This window comes from Cibotium barometz, chromosome 19, assembly GCF_041138505.1.
Source record: "Cibotium barometz isolate CiBa-2024 chromosome 19, ASM4113850v1, whole genome shotgun sequence".
Lineage (NCBI taxonomy): Eukaryota > Viridiplantae > Streptophyta > Polypodiopsida > Cyatheales > Cibotiaceae > Cibotium > Cibotium barometz.
The window spans coordinates 48,428,899-48,445,844 of NC_141064.1; the positions used below are offsets into that span (position 1 = coordinate 48,428,899).

General features: G+C 48.1%; 1 protein-coding gene across 1 annotated transcript in view; it reads right to left on the reverse strand.

The window, feature by feature from the left end:
* The window catches only part of LOC147628692 (COP9 signalosome complex subunit 3-like), a 114,830-nt gene that overhangs the window by 37,500 nt on the left and 60,384 nt on the right, over positions 1–16,946 (reverse strand). The window lies entirely within an intron of this gene.

Consider the following 16,946-nt stretch of genomic DNA (forward strand, 5'->3'; position numbering starts at 1 on the left):
TTCTTAGAAGAGATAAATTACCTTGGACATACAGTGTGTAAGGAAGTACTCCGGATGGACCCAGCAAAGCTTGAGGCCATCAAGAATCAACCAAAATTGAAATCCGTACATGAGGTGCGCAATTTCTTGGAGTTATGCTCCTATTACAAGAGGTTCATTAGAAACTTTGCCACCATTGCCGCTCCATTGCATGATCTAACCAAGAAGAAAGTAGTGTTCGGATGGGATGAGCGTCGGAGACATGCCTTCAAAGTTCAACCTATTGAAGAAGATGCCTACTACTCGACCGGTATTGGTCATTCCAATCCTAGTGAAACCTTCTATGGTGGAATGTGAATAAAGGGAAGATTGTATAGGGACAGTTTTGCGACAAGAAGGGCATATGGTTGCCTTTGAGAGCCAAAGGTTGCAACATGCCGAGAAACACTTGCATGTTTATGAGAAAGAACTTCTAGCCATGAGTCATGCTCTTACTTCAGGATCATCAAGTTTGAGATATTTTCTGACCCAAACTAAGCTTTCCGAGCAGCATATGAGGTGGGCAAACTTTTTGTCCATGTTTCATTTCCAAATTATCCATACACCTGAAAAGAAGAATGTGGTTGCAAATGCTCTATTTAGGAGAACACAAGTACATCAATGACCATTGCCTATCATAGAGAGTTGGATTCCATGAGAGATCACTATGTACATGATGAGAACTTTGGTAGGATTATGCGGAAGCTAGAGGATGGTAAGACAGTTAATCACTATTCCTTGAAAGAGAATGTTTGATGATGGATACATGAATGCATAACCAAGTATTTGAGGCAAAAAGTGATTGAAGAGTCACATGCACCACCTTCTGCAGAGCATAGAGATATTTCTTCTACTAGGCAGACATTGGAATGGTACTTCTATTGGCCTAGCATGAGAAAGGATATTGGCAAGTATGTATCCGAGTGTTTGACTTGTCAAAAGGTCAAGTATAAGGAATTGAGTATTCTAGAACTCGAGGATTGTTGTCCAAGGTATATCCAAAAGGAGCAACTTTGAGACTGAACAACACTAAATCTTTTATACAAGAGTCATGGGACTAGTCATCTCATGGAGGCACTGTTTATCAATGAAGAAAATCATAACTGAGTACATGGACATGAATATTATTACTTTACCATAGTCAAACACTGACATGGGTGGTGTAAAAACCAAGAAATTGTTTGTGCATTCATTTGTTCATTTGATATATGCTTGTGAGCATATGTGTATCTAAGCCAAGGTTCGGGGACACCCGGTTAAACCCAAGGACGGGCATGTGTGCACGTGTTTGTGTCTGAGATATAATGGGTGTGTGTTAATCTTGGCAGAAAGAGAATAATGCTATGCTGGGAAACTCCTACCTAAAGGCGGTGGGACTATCTGCCAGAGAGGTCAAACCCAAGGTCACTTTATGTGAAGGGTGAAAATAGCGAGGGTAAGATGCTCCCCAAAGCCAAGCACAAGAGAACAGAAGGACATTCTGCATAAAGAACCATGTCTGAAGAGCCAAAGAGAGAAGAGCTAAGACCACAGCAAGAAAAAGCAGAGAAAAGAAAGATCTATCAAATGAAAACAACTGTTTAATAAGTTGGGGAGGTGTCACCGAAGCATCAAAATACAGGTTACTGATATGTAAAAATGCAATGCACAACAACAAACAAACAAAAAAGGAGTTTTGAAAACAAAAAGTTTTAGGAAAAAAAGTGACATGGCATTGATGACATGGCGATGGTGACATGGCACTAACATGTGGCTGGATAGCAGCACAAGGCTACCTTACAAGCTTGGAATGATGTGACTAGCTTTTGAAAAGCAAAAGATTAAAAGCTTTTTAAATACTAAAGAGAGAAGAGCTTTTATTATTTAAAAAGATGCTTTTTGGACTATAAGTGAGTTTTACAACGCTTTTCTCAACTTTCAAGTGCTTTTGGGCAAGAACTATAAATTCAACTATTCTCTCATTGTTGAGACATGTAGAAAGACAAGAGAGCTCTCTAGCTCTAAGAACTTGTACTCAAGACTTGATCATGGAAGGTATGTAGGCGTGGTAGAAAGCTCTAAAACAATATAACACATAAAAGTCAAGAAGATGAAGTCAGCCCACGGCTATTCTGACCCCTAGTGTGATGCCTTCTCTCTCTACTCTCTCTTTTGTTTACTTTCAGATTTTCTCAAGGTTTTACACATGAAGTTGTCGTTTTCTTGAAGATAAGCTAAGTACCCGTGCCACAATCCTTACGAAGGCCTGTTATCCAGCATCTAGGAGGGATGGTGACAATTGCTTATAGGACCCCTCTGAAGAGGCTTAATTAATGAATTACTACTCCGAATGGAAGACCATTTCTGCCACCATAGCTTTGCATCACAAGGGGGATTGACAACTTCTGACGGAGTTCATAAAAAGAGGATGAATTTTTAAATAGTCACTTGCATAAAAACTTTAGTTTACCGTAAGATGTAACACTCCTTATAAAAACACACGAGAGCTTGAAAAGATTCAAAGCATGTGATGAGGACTCGTTATGTACATTGTTACACTAACAAGGAACAATATCAGATTCACAAATGAGAGTGACGTCAAGGATATGGACAGCATCATGCCTCCCAGATATAACCATATATACACTCCTCATGAAACTCAGCAATAAGTTCCCCTGGATCCACGATAGGCCAGCCACAAAAATTCTGGCATGTCAACTCCAAATCTGTCTTTGCCTAGTGGGTGGATGCATATAGTTTTGGGCCAAGGGCATATGATGCCCATCACTTGAGCTTCTCCAGCTGTTGTGATGGTATTCTGACATCCTCCCTACCTTGCTTCCTAGTTTTGGTGTGACTATCGCTTGAGCAGCATCCTCTATCCTCACTCAAGTCAGCAGCTTTGGAGCTGTGCTGCTGTTGTAAAGGTATCCTGAAGAATCCTAGATGTCCTCCCATCACTTGTGCAACATCATCTATACTTACTTGGACCTGGGGCATATGGTGACTCACTTTAGCAACATTTACTCCAGTAAACCGTGGTTGTGAAATTATCCTAGAAACACACCCATTTCGGAAAGGCAAGAAAAACCAAGCGAGCTAGAGCTGTTCTTTCGTCGAGAGTCGGCTTCTCTGATCTTTACCCATCCTGCACGACTCCAAGGCAGTGCTCCGTCATCCCCGACCGAGGCCACCACCTCTTGCCTATTCTCCAAAGCGGGCCTCCAACTCTTGACATCTACAGTCTCCTCCCTCGTGGCCTCTTCACTAGTTTGCAACATTGTTGGGAGCCACCCAGCACGTGGGATTTGCTCCAAGCAGCCCTCATTGGCAAACCCGGAAAAATCACAAACATTCATTTGTTTAGGCACAGCTATTCCTAGGTGAAGTTTGATTCAACCAAAGCTCATGGGTTGTAGCAGAGCCCCATCGCGATACGCAACGTCAGGCATTTTCCGCTCAATAACACCATGGCTTCAACCCCCCAGCCGACCCCCTTGTAAGTCCATCAGGCTTCCCCGTTAAAGTGTGCTTCCTAGGCCTCCGAAAGGAGTACCTCCCCCTTACTCGCTCAATTCAACGATCGATTGGACAGGTTTTGGAGTCGACTCAGTACTACGTCGGGGTAGCAAGAATTCCATCCATTTAGGTATGCATAGCCTCTCCAGAGGCTATCCTTCAGGTCATTGCACTTCCCAGCCTACATGGGGGCCCATTTATGCAATACAAGCATCCCCGGACACTGTTTCATTGGCAGAGAGATGGGGCACCTGGCTAGAGTTTGTTCTCAAGGTCAGTCCCACAAAGGATGCCCCTCAGTTTCTCACAAGACCCATGCTACGCTCCCCCAGTAAGAGTGGAGGAGGCAGGCAGGTAGCCCCATCCCTCCCCTTAGACCGGTGAGTGCGAGCTTGGTTGGCCCGACCCGTGCGGCCCGCCTCCCCCAGCACACGGCCCAGCATGGCGAGGCCGACAGGCCCTAGAGGCCAGTCCAGCCAGGCAGCCAGGCCTTAAGAGGCTTCCCAGCAGCGAGTCAGCCAGTGCCTAGGGGCTGCTCACCAGCCTGCGCAGGACTGGACAGCAGCCAGCACCAAGCACAGGGGCAGCCAGCAGAGCCTACTGTGAAAACGCTGGATAAAAAGGCATTTATTTGCATAGACCAGGTCGTGGGACTTTAGCAGCAGGCTGACCCCTATAAAGCAAACCAACCAGCAGTAAGAAGGGTTATAAATAGCCCAGTCATTTTCAGTCAAGGCATCTCATAATTCACAAAGGGGTTGCCGAATTCCAAGGGCCAGGACAGCCAAGGGGAACTCTCAGTCAAGGCAAAGAGTGCAGGTCGAGAACCAGATTTTAACTTGCAGAATTTGTATCATTCAAATAAAACAAATACACCAGTCGTGGTGGGGGGCCTACAGAGGGTATTCAGGACCCAATACTCTCTCTCTCTCTCTCTCTCTCTCTCTCTCTCTCTCCGAATACATGCCTCACAGTGCCCGAGTGTACATAGATGTGTACATGCCTCTCAGCGCCCGAGTGGTGATTGGCCAGCTCAGAGTGTCATAACACCAGCTTGAGATTGAGGCAGGTAGGGCAACACGGATCCCCAGAGCAAAAAGGATATGCAGACTATGCCAGGAGGAGGTTGAGAGTGAGGAACATTATGTATGCAGATGCAGAGCATATAGTGTCATTAGAGAGAGATACACCACCATCTTCAGTGGACATCCCTCACTCCACCAGATCATGGAGTCCGCAGACCAGCGCAGATTTGGCCAGTTCTTGCTAGAGACACAGCGCCACAGAGAGACACTGCTACGGACTCATACCATAGGGAGAGGTGGGCTACAGCTCCAGCTCACTGATTTCTTCTAGAATTCTATCCCAGTACCTATTCTGACACAGGAGGGGGTTACACTTCAGCGCGCTGCGGACCTCCGAGCCAGACAGAGACCGAGAGCACCAGGCTACCAGACTCCCAGACTACATCAGAGGGAGATCACCCAGATACGGGCTCGACATAAGCACCATATCTAGGAGCAGCTAGCTCACTTACACTCACACCCGGAGATCATGCTCCGAGGTATTTTTGCCTCGCCATCGCCTATGTATCACATATTACACCCCCATTATGGTATTGGTTGGAGCTAGACAGAACTGCATTGCATTCTTGAATACCCTGCGCATATAGGTTGCATACTGAGCCTCTTGCAGTAGTGCTCCATCCATCACACCCCCCCACTAGGTCAGTACTTTCATAGTTTATTTCATGTTCATTTTGTCCTTTTTTTTTCTGGACATCCAGAAGACATTGACAATTGTACATTGATTTGTCTCATAGGTCGAGTTCGGCCTCTAGTAGACGTTAATACAGCTTTCTTTCTTTCTTTCTTTCTTTCTTTCTTTCACCAAGATATGGAGGACAGCCAAACCCAAGGACCCCACCCAAAGTAAAGCCCTAGTGCTACAGTTCGCAGGCGAAGTGAGCAAGTAAACCTTCATGAGAAAGAGAGTTATTCTAAGAAACCTACCAGGGGACCCCATCTACTTTGATGATGACCTAACTTGGATGCAGAGACAACATAGGAAATCATGCATGCCACAAATTAAAGCAGCACGTGCTGAAGGGAAAAAGGCACATTACAGAGACGGCCATGTATACATAGAGGGCAAGATGGTGGCATAGCGCCATATGGCCTATGGGACACAAGAAATTATCAAGAAGCACAAGGAGATATATGCAACAGTTTGGAACTGCAATGGGGCTCTATGGACACATCCAGGCAGACTAGAGGAGGTTATGGAGAACCGGGACATCATGTTTCTGACAGAGACACATGAAAGCCCAGAGAGAGGCTTACCACGGGTACCAGGGTACCAGTGGGAATCAATGTATAGACAAGGGATGCGACAGGGCACTTCCAGAGGCTCAGGTGGGATCGCTATACTATTCAGACGAGTACTACACCAGCATATCAGGGTGGTGTCGAGAGACCCAGAGGCACGCTACATGTGGATTAGCCTACAGCTCTCAGAGGTGAGAACAGTTTACTTGGCAATATGCTGCCTTTTGGTCTAACTAATGCTCTTGCTACTCCCGCCGAAGGGGTCGAGATTCAACACAGGTCACATGGAGGACCAGATTGGAGGAGGAGAGGAGAGAGGGGCCCTTCCTAGTGAGGCCACTCTATCCGCAAATATCCTACACTATTCGACCATGGGGGAGGTTCTCCTGATGGGGGACTTCAATGCACGTACACAGAATCGACAGTGTGAATCATTCGACTTCACAGATCCCCTCATCCTATAGGCACTAGACGATGTAGATGCAGGGACCACGAGGATGTCAGAGGACAGTGGGCCAGACAGTACAGGTTATGGGCAACACCTTCTGGACCTCGGAGCTAGACATCATCTCGTTATTTTTAACGGGATGTCACAATGGCCAGAATCGGGAAGACTCACATGTTTCCCATCATCAGGAGGCAGCAGCACTGTGGACTACATATTGGGCTCGCGGGAGAGCACAGACCTGATAGACTCTTTCACTATCCCGACATGCCCCATTGGTGCGGACCATACTTATTTGGCTTTTTCTCTTAGGAGCTCTCTTGATCTGCCACCCCCGACCACTCAGGCATCTCATACCATCTTCCACTTTACCCGGGAGCTTGCAGACGTTTATGATTCAAAAGTACATGATGGCCTCTTTGGTATGGACCCTACAGCACCCATCGATGTACTGACGGCCCAGCTTTCACACATACTGCACACAGCAGCTAGCCACAGCTTTCCACACCATCTCCAGACAAGGAAGCCACCTAGATCCGGGGACATGCCCCATAATAGATGGTATGATAATGAGTGCAGAGAGCTTCATCGACATCTCCGAGCCCAGATAGCGAAAGGGGAAATAACACAGCAGGCCAGTAGACAGATGCAGTCTCTTACACGCCGTAAGTGACGCACATATGAGGAGGCTCAATACTGGGACATCTACCACATGCTCATGAGCAAATATGCAGCCACTGCTTGGCGACGACTCAGAGAGCCACGCCCCCCCACCCCGATTACTGATCCTCAACGCTGGCAGAGTTATGCAGAAGGGCTTTATGATGTTCCACACCAGCCACTCATCCCTCACCCCACTGAGACTCCACCGACCTCATCGGTTTTCTTTACTACCGATATGGTATCTCGAGCTATACATAGATTCCAACATGGGAGAGCTGAGGATCACACCGGCTTACAGGGTGAGCATTTTATTTATGCAGCTGACACACTCTCTCCTTTTATTGCTTACCTCTTTAACACGGCTCTGGTAGAAGGTTTCCCAGCTGAGTGGACGATGCACACTATTGTACCGATCCACAAAGCTGGGGACATGTTGGACCCCGGTAATTACAAGACTATCATGATTGGTCATACCTTGGCCAAACTCTATGGGGCTATCCTCGAGGCAGAATTGAGCACACACGCTGAGAGGGAGGGGATTCGTGCCCCTGGTCAGGCAGGTTTTCGGCGAGCCTTCTCTACTATTGATCACATTTTCACCCTGAGATGCCTGATTGACCAAACTCGGGCACGGAGACAGAGACTCTATTGCTGTTTTGTGGACTTCCGCAAAGCCTTCGACACAATCCTGAGAGAGCGCCTCTTCCACCGCTTACAGACACTGGGCATACTCCCCGACATGATGTGGGGGATTTACAGATTATATGAGCAAGTGTTTGGACGAGTTAGATGCCCAAGGGGACTATCAGATATGATTGCCAGCACCATTGGTGTGAAGGAGGGCTGCCCTCTCTCCCCGACGCTCTTTGGCTTATACATCGACGAGGTAGCATACTACATCATACACGGAGGAGGCTCTGGGATTGACATCTCAAGTACGACTGTACACATCCTATTATATGCTGATGATATCATTCTTGTGTCGGATACTCAGACAGGGCTACAAAGGCATCTACAGGCCCTGGATACTTTTTGTGCGGAGCGAGGACTCACAGTGAACCTCGGGAAAACCAAGGTTATGGTCTTTCATACATCAGCAACAGTCAAATGCCAAACTATCCTTACACTAGCCCGGGGACAGGTAGAGGTGGTGGGCTCGTATGTATACCTTGGGGTCACATTTACCAGCTCATCAAGGAGATTCTCTATGGCACAGGCAGCCAGAGACAAAGTGACACGAGGGTACGCAGCACTAGCAATTTTGGAACGCCACTGTCACTAGGCACACTTCCAAGAGTCCCGTACTAAGGGGTGGCTATTGCATTGATGTATGCAGCAGCAGTATGGGCACCAGGTTTGGCTACATCGTCATGGACACAGATAGAGCGCCCTCAGATTTTGATGCTCTCACGGATGATCCGCAGCAAACCTTCAGTACCACATGATATCCTTCGAGCGGAGTTTGTTGTACCACCTATGTTAGTAGAGGCCATGTTCCAGACTATATCTTTTATACACAAGATGCGGGAGCTCCCACTAAATCGGGTATCTCGGGCTGCTTTTGAGGCATCCAGACAGCTTGCTGAGGAGGGACATACCTGGTCATGGTACTCCCAGGTGGTACAGTGGATATCATCACAGGATTGATATTGACAGATTACCACCCTTACAGTATGACCTAGCTGCACCACACAGACGCCTCTCTCAGACAGAGAGGAACAGAGTCATGAGACATGACATTTGGCAGGCCCACATACAGGAGACTTGGTTATCTCCCAGTCAGCCACTCCCGACGAAGATGCTCTACTACAGAGACCACTTCTTGAGCACCTCCACGGACGGCTTCATCCAGCGACCATGATACTTGGAGGTCCACTTATCACATGGAGCCAGAGTAGCCATTGGGCGACTAAGGGTCTCATCACACCAACTAGAGATCGAGACTGGGAGAGCAGCACGCATCCCTCGAGCAGAGCGCATTTGCAGATTATGCCAGACAGGGGTAGAGACAGAGGAGCATTTTGTTTGGCAGTGTGGTGCTTTGCAAGAGATCAGGGCATGCTATCCTGAGGTTTTTAGAGGGACCACATCACTTAGACAGATCTTGGAGAGATCGGACCAGAGACAGCTAGGCAGACTACTACTAGCACTACAGAGACATAGGGAGATCTTACTTCAGACACCCGCACATCATAGCGGAGGAAGACAGTCCCAGTTGACTGACTTCTTCCAGAGATTGATACCAGTAGCCCAGCCACACACATTGGGAGTGACATCTCAGCGAGCGGAGGAGATTCGAGCTAGGCGACGACCCAGACTAGCCAGCTATCAGACACCACGGCTACACCACAGAGAGATCACGGCCATCCGGTCTCGACACCTGCAGGAGGTCCAGGAGCAGCTGGCACATTTTCGCTCTGATCCAGGACGCATGTTCCTGACATTTACGGCATCCTCAGATCGGATGTATGACATATTGTACCCAGACTATGGGACTGGATGGAGTTAGGAGTAGATAACATATCATACTTGTATCACCCCTTCACCATATAGAGATGCATTAGTAGCCCTAGTACTCCATCCACACCCTCTCGTTTGTACACCACCATTGAGTCCCCTATGGTCGTGTTGTCATACTTGTACATTTTATTCTCACTCCACATTTTCCTCTTGATGACTGGAGGAACATCATTGTACTACTTGTTTGTCTTATAGGCCAATTTTGGCCTTTTGCAGACGTTAATCTCTCTCTCTCTCTCTCTCTCTCTCTCTCTCTCTCTCGTGTCAATACCCTGACACAGGAATGGGTTACACTTCAGCGCGCTGCAGACCTCCAAGCCAGACGGAGACCGAGAGCACCAGGCTACCAGACTCCCAGACTACATTAGAGGGAGATCACAAAGATACGGGCTCGACATCAGCACCATATCCAAGAGCGGCTAGCTCACTTACACTCACACCCGGAGATCATGCTCTGATGTATTTTGCCTCGCCATCGCCTATGTATCACATATTACACCCCCATTATGGTACTGGTTGGAGCTAGACAGATATGCATTGCATTCTTGTATACCCTACACATATAGGTTGCATACTGAGCCTCTAGCAGTAGTGCTCCATCCATCACACCCCCCCACTAGCTCACTACTTTCATAGTTTATTTCATGTTCATTTTGTCCTTTTTTTTCTTGGACATCCAGAAGACATTGACAGTTGTACATTGATTTTTCTCATAGGTCGAGTTCGGCCTCTAGTAGACGTTAATACAGCTTTCTTTCTTTCTTTCTCTCACACACACACACAGAGGTCAAGTATTAGGGTTAGGTATTGCTGCACAGCAATACACAAAACTTGCAGATATGCACAGAGACAAGAGAGACACCTAGAGTAGACTGAGAATGTGTGGAGGGTGAATGTGCAAGTCAACCCTGGAACATTCAATAAAATATCCAAGTACAAAGGGTATGATAAAGTGTCCTTTCACACTATATATCCAAGAGGAAAAACCACATGTGAAAAAGTGCCCTTGGTTGAGCTCCTATTCATATGTAGCACTACCATAAGTATGCATTTGCCTCCAAATCCCCCCAGAAGTGTAAGTATCAACCTGTACAAGGTAGCAGATCACTCATTGTACGTAAGACAAGTCCTCAACATCAACAAGCTCCTAAGGAGTCACAATGCTATCCTTGATTCCCAACATCTCTTTCATGTACTGACATGAAAGATTGGAGTTTCCCCTCCTAAGACATTCTCACTCTTGGAAATATACAAGGGAAACTCAAACTCCATCTGACAACTGACTCCATAATGTGGTTCACCATGTCTGCTCTTTCCGCTCATTACTCTCCCATAGGAAATGACTAAGTCTGTAGTCATTGTCCCTACAACAATCTCAATGGAACTAAAGACACCAACTCGAACCAGAGCCGTGAGGAACACAACAATCCCTCAATCCAACTCCCAAGGAATCTGATAATCTGACATCATAGAGACGATTATCGTAGACATTTAAATTACCTATCCTATCAAGATTTGGTAATTCCTCGTACCTACAGGATATTTAAAAAAATACCTCCCCTCTCTGAGAACCACAGAACTATCAAATATATGAACACTCTCGTCATAAATGACCTCTGAAAGTGTTTCTATCAAGATCGTGTCCAAATCTAAACACCCAAGTAACTCTCCTATTGTACCATATCCTCTGTCAAATGCACTACTGTGGAATTGTCTGTACAGTAGGTCAATTCTACAACTTGGGTTGACACCCATACCAAACATAACATGTTCAACATTATCATAGGGAGATAACCATCACTCCTCAGCTCACAAGTCTTCCAAAAGATTAGCAAAGGTTGCTAGCAATCTCTTGCGACATACAAACTGAACCTTCTCAAGAGACTAAATCTATCCGTGAAACGTATTGATTGTAATAAGCCAAAATCTGCTTTAAGTCGCCAACTACATAACACTCTCTCCGATCATCTGCAATCCATAGTCTCATTCTCCCTTCTTGTAAGTCCAAAAATCCACCAAATAGGAATATAGATGTATACAGAAACCCTGCATCATGTGGTAGATCCTAGCATCCCATACCACTAGGATACACTCCATTCAAGATCCCCTTTAGACATAAGGTTAAGTCGGAGCCATCAATTCCTTCCCAACCCCGTCTTGACACAACCAAACTCCTACTTGAAAGTCATTGACTTTCAAGTTAAACCACCACATCAATCTCACAAAACGGGCAACGGAAATGAAACAAACACCTGTGAGAAAAGAAATGTAAAACTGTAGGAGAGAGAGAAGCTATATAAACTCTACTATATACAAGAGATCCGGTACAGCATGGTGTGGGAGGCAAGGGTGGTATATATACCACCTTCGGCTAGTGGTCGGCCACAGCAAAACAGGCCGATAGCAACACAAGATCTCCATGACTGGATAAATCCCAGTCAGCCAGCACCTAGATCAAGTCAGCCATCTACATATGAAGTCAGCCAACACCAGATGAAGTCAGCCAGCAAAAAATAGTCCCCCACGACCAGAAAAAACGGGGAAAAATATGGACAATGAGGAAAAATGGAGAAAGCTCCTAACCGGGCAGGCACACCCACAATAGAGGCCCTCACTCCCTACTGAGTAATATGGTACAGACAAGAGATGACTGCTAACACCCTCTCTCAGCTCCTGGATGTGGAACCAACCCCAGTGAGCTGGAGTGCTAACGGAGCATCTGCTGAGGTAGAGGCTTCGTGAAGAGGTATGCCACATTGTCCGTCGTGAAACAAAAAATAACCAAGATGTCACCCAAAATCTTTTTTTTTTCCGAGAAAAGATCCTTTCATTAGTTATAAAAAAAGCCCACTGGGCTACAGAACCCCTCTCCTGCTCATAAGAAGGCAGAGCATAGATCCAATCAAGGCAGCTAGGGAGACTCTCCCTAGGTGCAAAAAAGTACAAAGAAAAGTACAAATAGCTGAGAGGCTATATCATGCAATAGGAGGGGGGAAAATCCAAACAGGTGGCCTGTAGTGCCAACGGGGGGTACCTGGCGCCGGAAGATCGCTCGATCCGAGTCGCCCGGATGCGGTCATACTGTCCTCGCAGGGTGTGAATCAACTCCTGCCAGATAGCCCGAACAATCTTTGCTGGTGGCTCCAGTCTCCCCTCAAAGGCCCTGAAACAACGGGCTCTCCAGGTGAACCATATGGTGAGGCTGCTGAGGAGCTCCCATCGGGCTGTCGAGAAATCCGGTGAAGGAACAAGGCGAGGCTGGCCCCCAATGAATCTGATGGCCTGGCTGTCTTGCTCCGTCTCGTATCCCAGAGCTGGCCCTGACGAAGTCAACCAAGCAACGGCTCCCCACGTATACATGCCCTCTAGAGAGAGGGGGGCCAAAATGCACAACATCCTTAGCCAAATCTGCTGCGCCTGTGGACAGTCCCATAGGCAATGTCTCTGTCTCCAATGGGTGGCCGCATCGGACGCAGGCCGGCGGAAGGCCACTGTAGACAAGCCAGGTGCCAACTGCAGAGCCCCTGTGGGCAACCAGCCACTGGAAAGCCGAGATCTTGCGTGCCTGTCTGCTAGCCCAGAGCCTGGTCCAAAAATCCTCCAAGAACTCCTGTGAGAGCCCCTGAAGCCGCCAGTGCTCCGATGCAGCTGGAAAGACTGTCCTCCTCGCAGTCAAAATATGCCTCCCCAAACGAACAATGTACTAGAAAAAGGTGATCTCTGTGGCCTCGGGGGACGCATAAGGATCATGCCACTCGTACTTGCCAGGGTCCCACTGGAGCCGGGCCAAGGGGCGCGCAGCATATGCCCATATGCACCAATGAGAGTCCACATTTGCAGGGTCTGGATCAATATGCCACTTCCAAGAAGCGGCGGCCACTACCCGTATCCTCTAATACTCTGCAACCAAAGGCGACTCCGCCTCCACTCTCTGAAGTCTGCCCTCATCCTGTATCTCATAGTAGAGGCATCTACCATCCTCAATGCAAGCTCTGACAGCAATCAGGATCTCCAATTGTGTAAAGGCTCCCATCCACCGTGGGACCACTGGCTCGAAAGGCGTGAACCACTCCTCAGTGAGTGCCTCCTGAATGTCATCCCTCATAATCAGCCCCCCTCTGAAGTGACTCAGCCTCTCTGCTTGGATCTCCTCCGAGAGACTGCAAAAGACCTGCCAATCTCCAAAACTGCGCGCTGGGCCTGCCGCCAATGGTCCCTAGGCTAGACGAGGCCGAGAACCCAGCATATGACCCTGCTCTGTGCGTACCGCGAGGCTCCATATGAGCAGCTGTCTGGCCCTCTCCTCATCACAAGTGGGAGGTCTCCGAGAAAGCCCCGTTCTCAGCAACTCCCAAGCTCGCAAGATACTCAAGGTAAATCTGTCCTCCCATCCTCTACTCGGGCCATTTCCGCTGCCCATTCCGTCATGGTATCAGAGCCCCAAGTGGCTTAAAGCTTGGAGACAGTGAGAGCTTCTGGGTTTGTTGTTTTTTGGTGCTGATTGGAGAATTTCTGAGCTGTTCAGGACATGGGAGACGCAAATAGAAGGCGGCGGACAGCCACCTTGCATAGCAGTTGTAGCCTCCTCTTCTTCTTTTTCCCACCCACCCTCCCTTCACAAGACCTTGTGAACCCCCGAGATGGCAGATTTGATCGAGATGGCTGAGAAGCATGTGAAGATCCCCACCTCTCGACATTCCCGATGGACCGACGGACCGACAATTGGACAGGACCAACTAGGTAATGATGGAGTCTGTCTTGGAGTATTATGATTTGGCTAATTTCATTAGGGTTGGAGTTCCAAGGCCAAAGTTGGAGGAGGAGAAGCTTTCACTCAGTAGGGAGTGAGGACCTCTGTTGTGGGTGTGCCCATCCGGTTAGGAGCTTTCTCCATTTTTCTCATTGTCCATATTTTTCCCTGCTTTTTTTTTGTCATGGGGGACTATTTTTTGCTCGCCGACTTCATCTGTTGTATGCCAACTTCATCTGCAGATGACCAATGTGATCTAGGTCCGCTAAGCCTTCAAAGCATCACGCTCTGAGTCGGGCTTCTTCTCAAAAGACTTCGCTAGTGAAGACTTGTTGTTTGTTGTTGCAGCCTTTCGACCGCTGGCCAATCAAAGCCTCGAAACCTCCGCCTTGTGGAGGGTTCATAAACCGCTCTTCCTGGTCCAAAACCATCGGCACAAGCTCCTCCCATGTAATGGTGCTAAGTCTCCCACTGGTGATCAAAGAGGAATAGAAAGCTGGGTACTAAGGGGTAAGATGAGACAGCAAGGTGATGGCCATATCCTCTGAAGATATCTCCTTCCCAACTTGAAGAACCTCCTATTAAAGAGCCTGGAGTTTGTTGATGTGCTCTCGCATCACCAAAGACTTTGCAAGATTCATCACTCGCATTTGCACTTCCAAGGAAATCCTCTTCATGGGCAATACCCTATTGTACAAAGAAGCCAAGTGTTGCCAAATCCCTCGGGCCACGTGTGTTTGATGTGATTGATCACTTTGGGTGTGCAATTAAGGAAGATGAAAGAGCGCACACGGGCATTAACACGATCCAACGACAACGACTGAGCCTCCCACTCTTTCCTAGTAGATAGTACAGACAGGAGATGACTGCTAACACAATCTACACTATATGATATTTCCTCTTACTTCACCGCATAATAGTGGGGCTACCAGAAGATGAAGGATCTGGGGGAGCTCAGATATTTCTTGGGCATTGAGGTGATTAGGTCACCACATGGTATTGGATTACTGCAGAGACAGTATGGCTTGGACATGTTGTCCAAGTATGGTATGACAGGCTGTAAGCCTATTTCTGTGCCATTGGATCAGAATGGCAAGTTGAGTGCAGATTCATGAGAGATCTTGGAGGATCCTACTATGTACAGGAGCATAGTAGGAAGTTTGATCTACATGATGATCACCAGACCAGATTTGAGCTAGTGGCAATGATCTCGTGCATGATCACGAGCAAGCCATCAGTAGCACATGAGATTGTACGGGCAGACATGGGGGCTGCACCGATAGTGACAGAGGCTCTATTCCAGACAGTGACATACTGGCACAGGCTATGGGAGCTTCCACTAGAGAAAGCTGACACTCCAGGGAGATACAGAGTGCTGGTATGCACAGGTAGGCACTTGGTTTGGCATGCACGGTATGCAGATGGAGGCACTCCCCCCGTTCGAGAACAGCATAGAGGCCCCGTCATTTGCTCTCAGCCGCACAGAGCGGAACAGGGTTATCAAGAAGGACATTGTCAGACTGGATACCCAAGAGGACATGGAGTTCACCTAGTCATCCACTAGGGACGAAGATGGCCTTCTACTGAGATCACCTCCTATCCCTGACAGAGGATGGTTTCATCATCCGCCCACACTACATGGACACACACCTACACACCTATCTTTAGGGGTGAGATGTGCGATCAGCCAGATCCACACCTCATCCCACCAGCTGAGAGTGGAGACTGCCAAATATGGACCCAAGGTGGCTGCACCAAAGGACAGGATATGCCAGCTCTGTCACACAGAGCCCGAGACAGATGATCATTACATATGTCGATGCCCTGTATACTATGAGATTCGGGGGAGGTTCCACTGCCTCTTCCGAGCTGGGTTTGGACCACTTTCCAGGATCATGGACTTCCAGGATCAGAAATGCCTCGGACTTTTTCTTCAAGAGCTCCGCAAACACAGGGAGTCCTTAGTGAGATCCAGATCAATTGTACTTGCTCAAGGACGAGCACAGAGAGCTCTCACCGATTTCTTCCATACCAGCACTCCGAGGGCCGATCCACCTGCGATACCCAGACCACAGGCTAGTGCAGGAGCTCGGCCGAGAGGTGTGACCCCCCCCCCCCCCCCCCCCCCCCCCCCCCCCCCCCCCCCCCCCCCCCCCCGCCCGCGCGGCCGCCCTAACAAAACTGAGTCCATCATCATTAATACCCTTGCCAGCTAGTGGGGGAAGCTGCGAAGCATCAGGGAGGTTTGGATCAAATGAGTATGCAGCAAGAGGATTTTTTGCACACATTGTTGTTTGGCATATACCGCGGACCCGATGAACGGCAAGCCATTGAGGGCATTCTAACACCCCCCATGCCCCCTTTACCCGAAGCTGAGTCCATCTGCTCCGTTTGCATTGCTATCATTCATACCCTCCATGGCCAGTGGGGAAGCTTCAAGGAGGTTCCGATCACATGCAAAGCAGCGAGGGGCTTTTCTGTCAACATGGCGCCAGGGTCCTTTTCTCCTTGATCGGGACGGCAAGATAAGTTGGTATTACAGGCCTTCTGTTTGCTGTTTATGCCCCCCCCCCCCCCCCCCCCCCCCCCCCCGGGTGGTTGTATGAGGTAGTTTCCCTCTGAGCATGGCCAGCCATGGAGGAAATACCCCCCAGCTATTATCTTCACCCCTTTTAAGGACTCTAGGCACGTACATGTAACCTTTCGCTGTTTTTTTTTTTTTGTT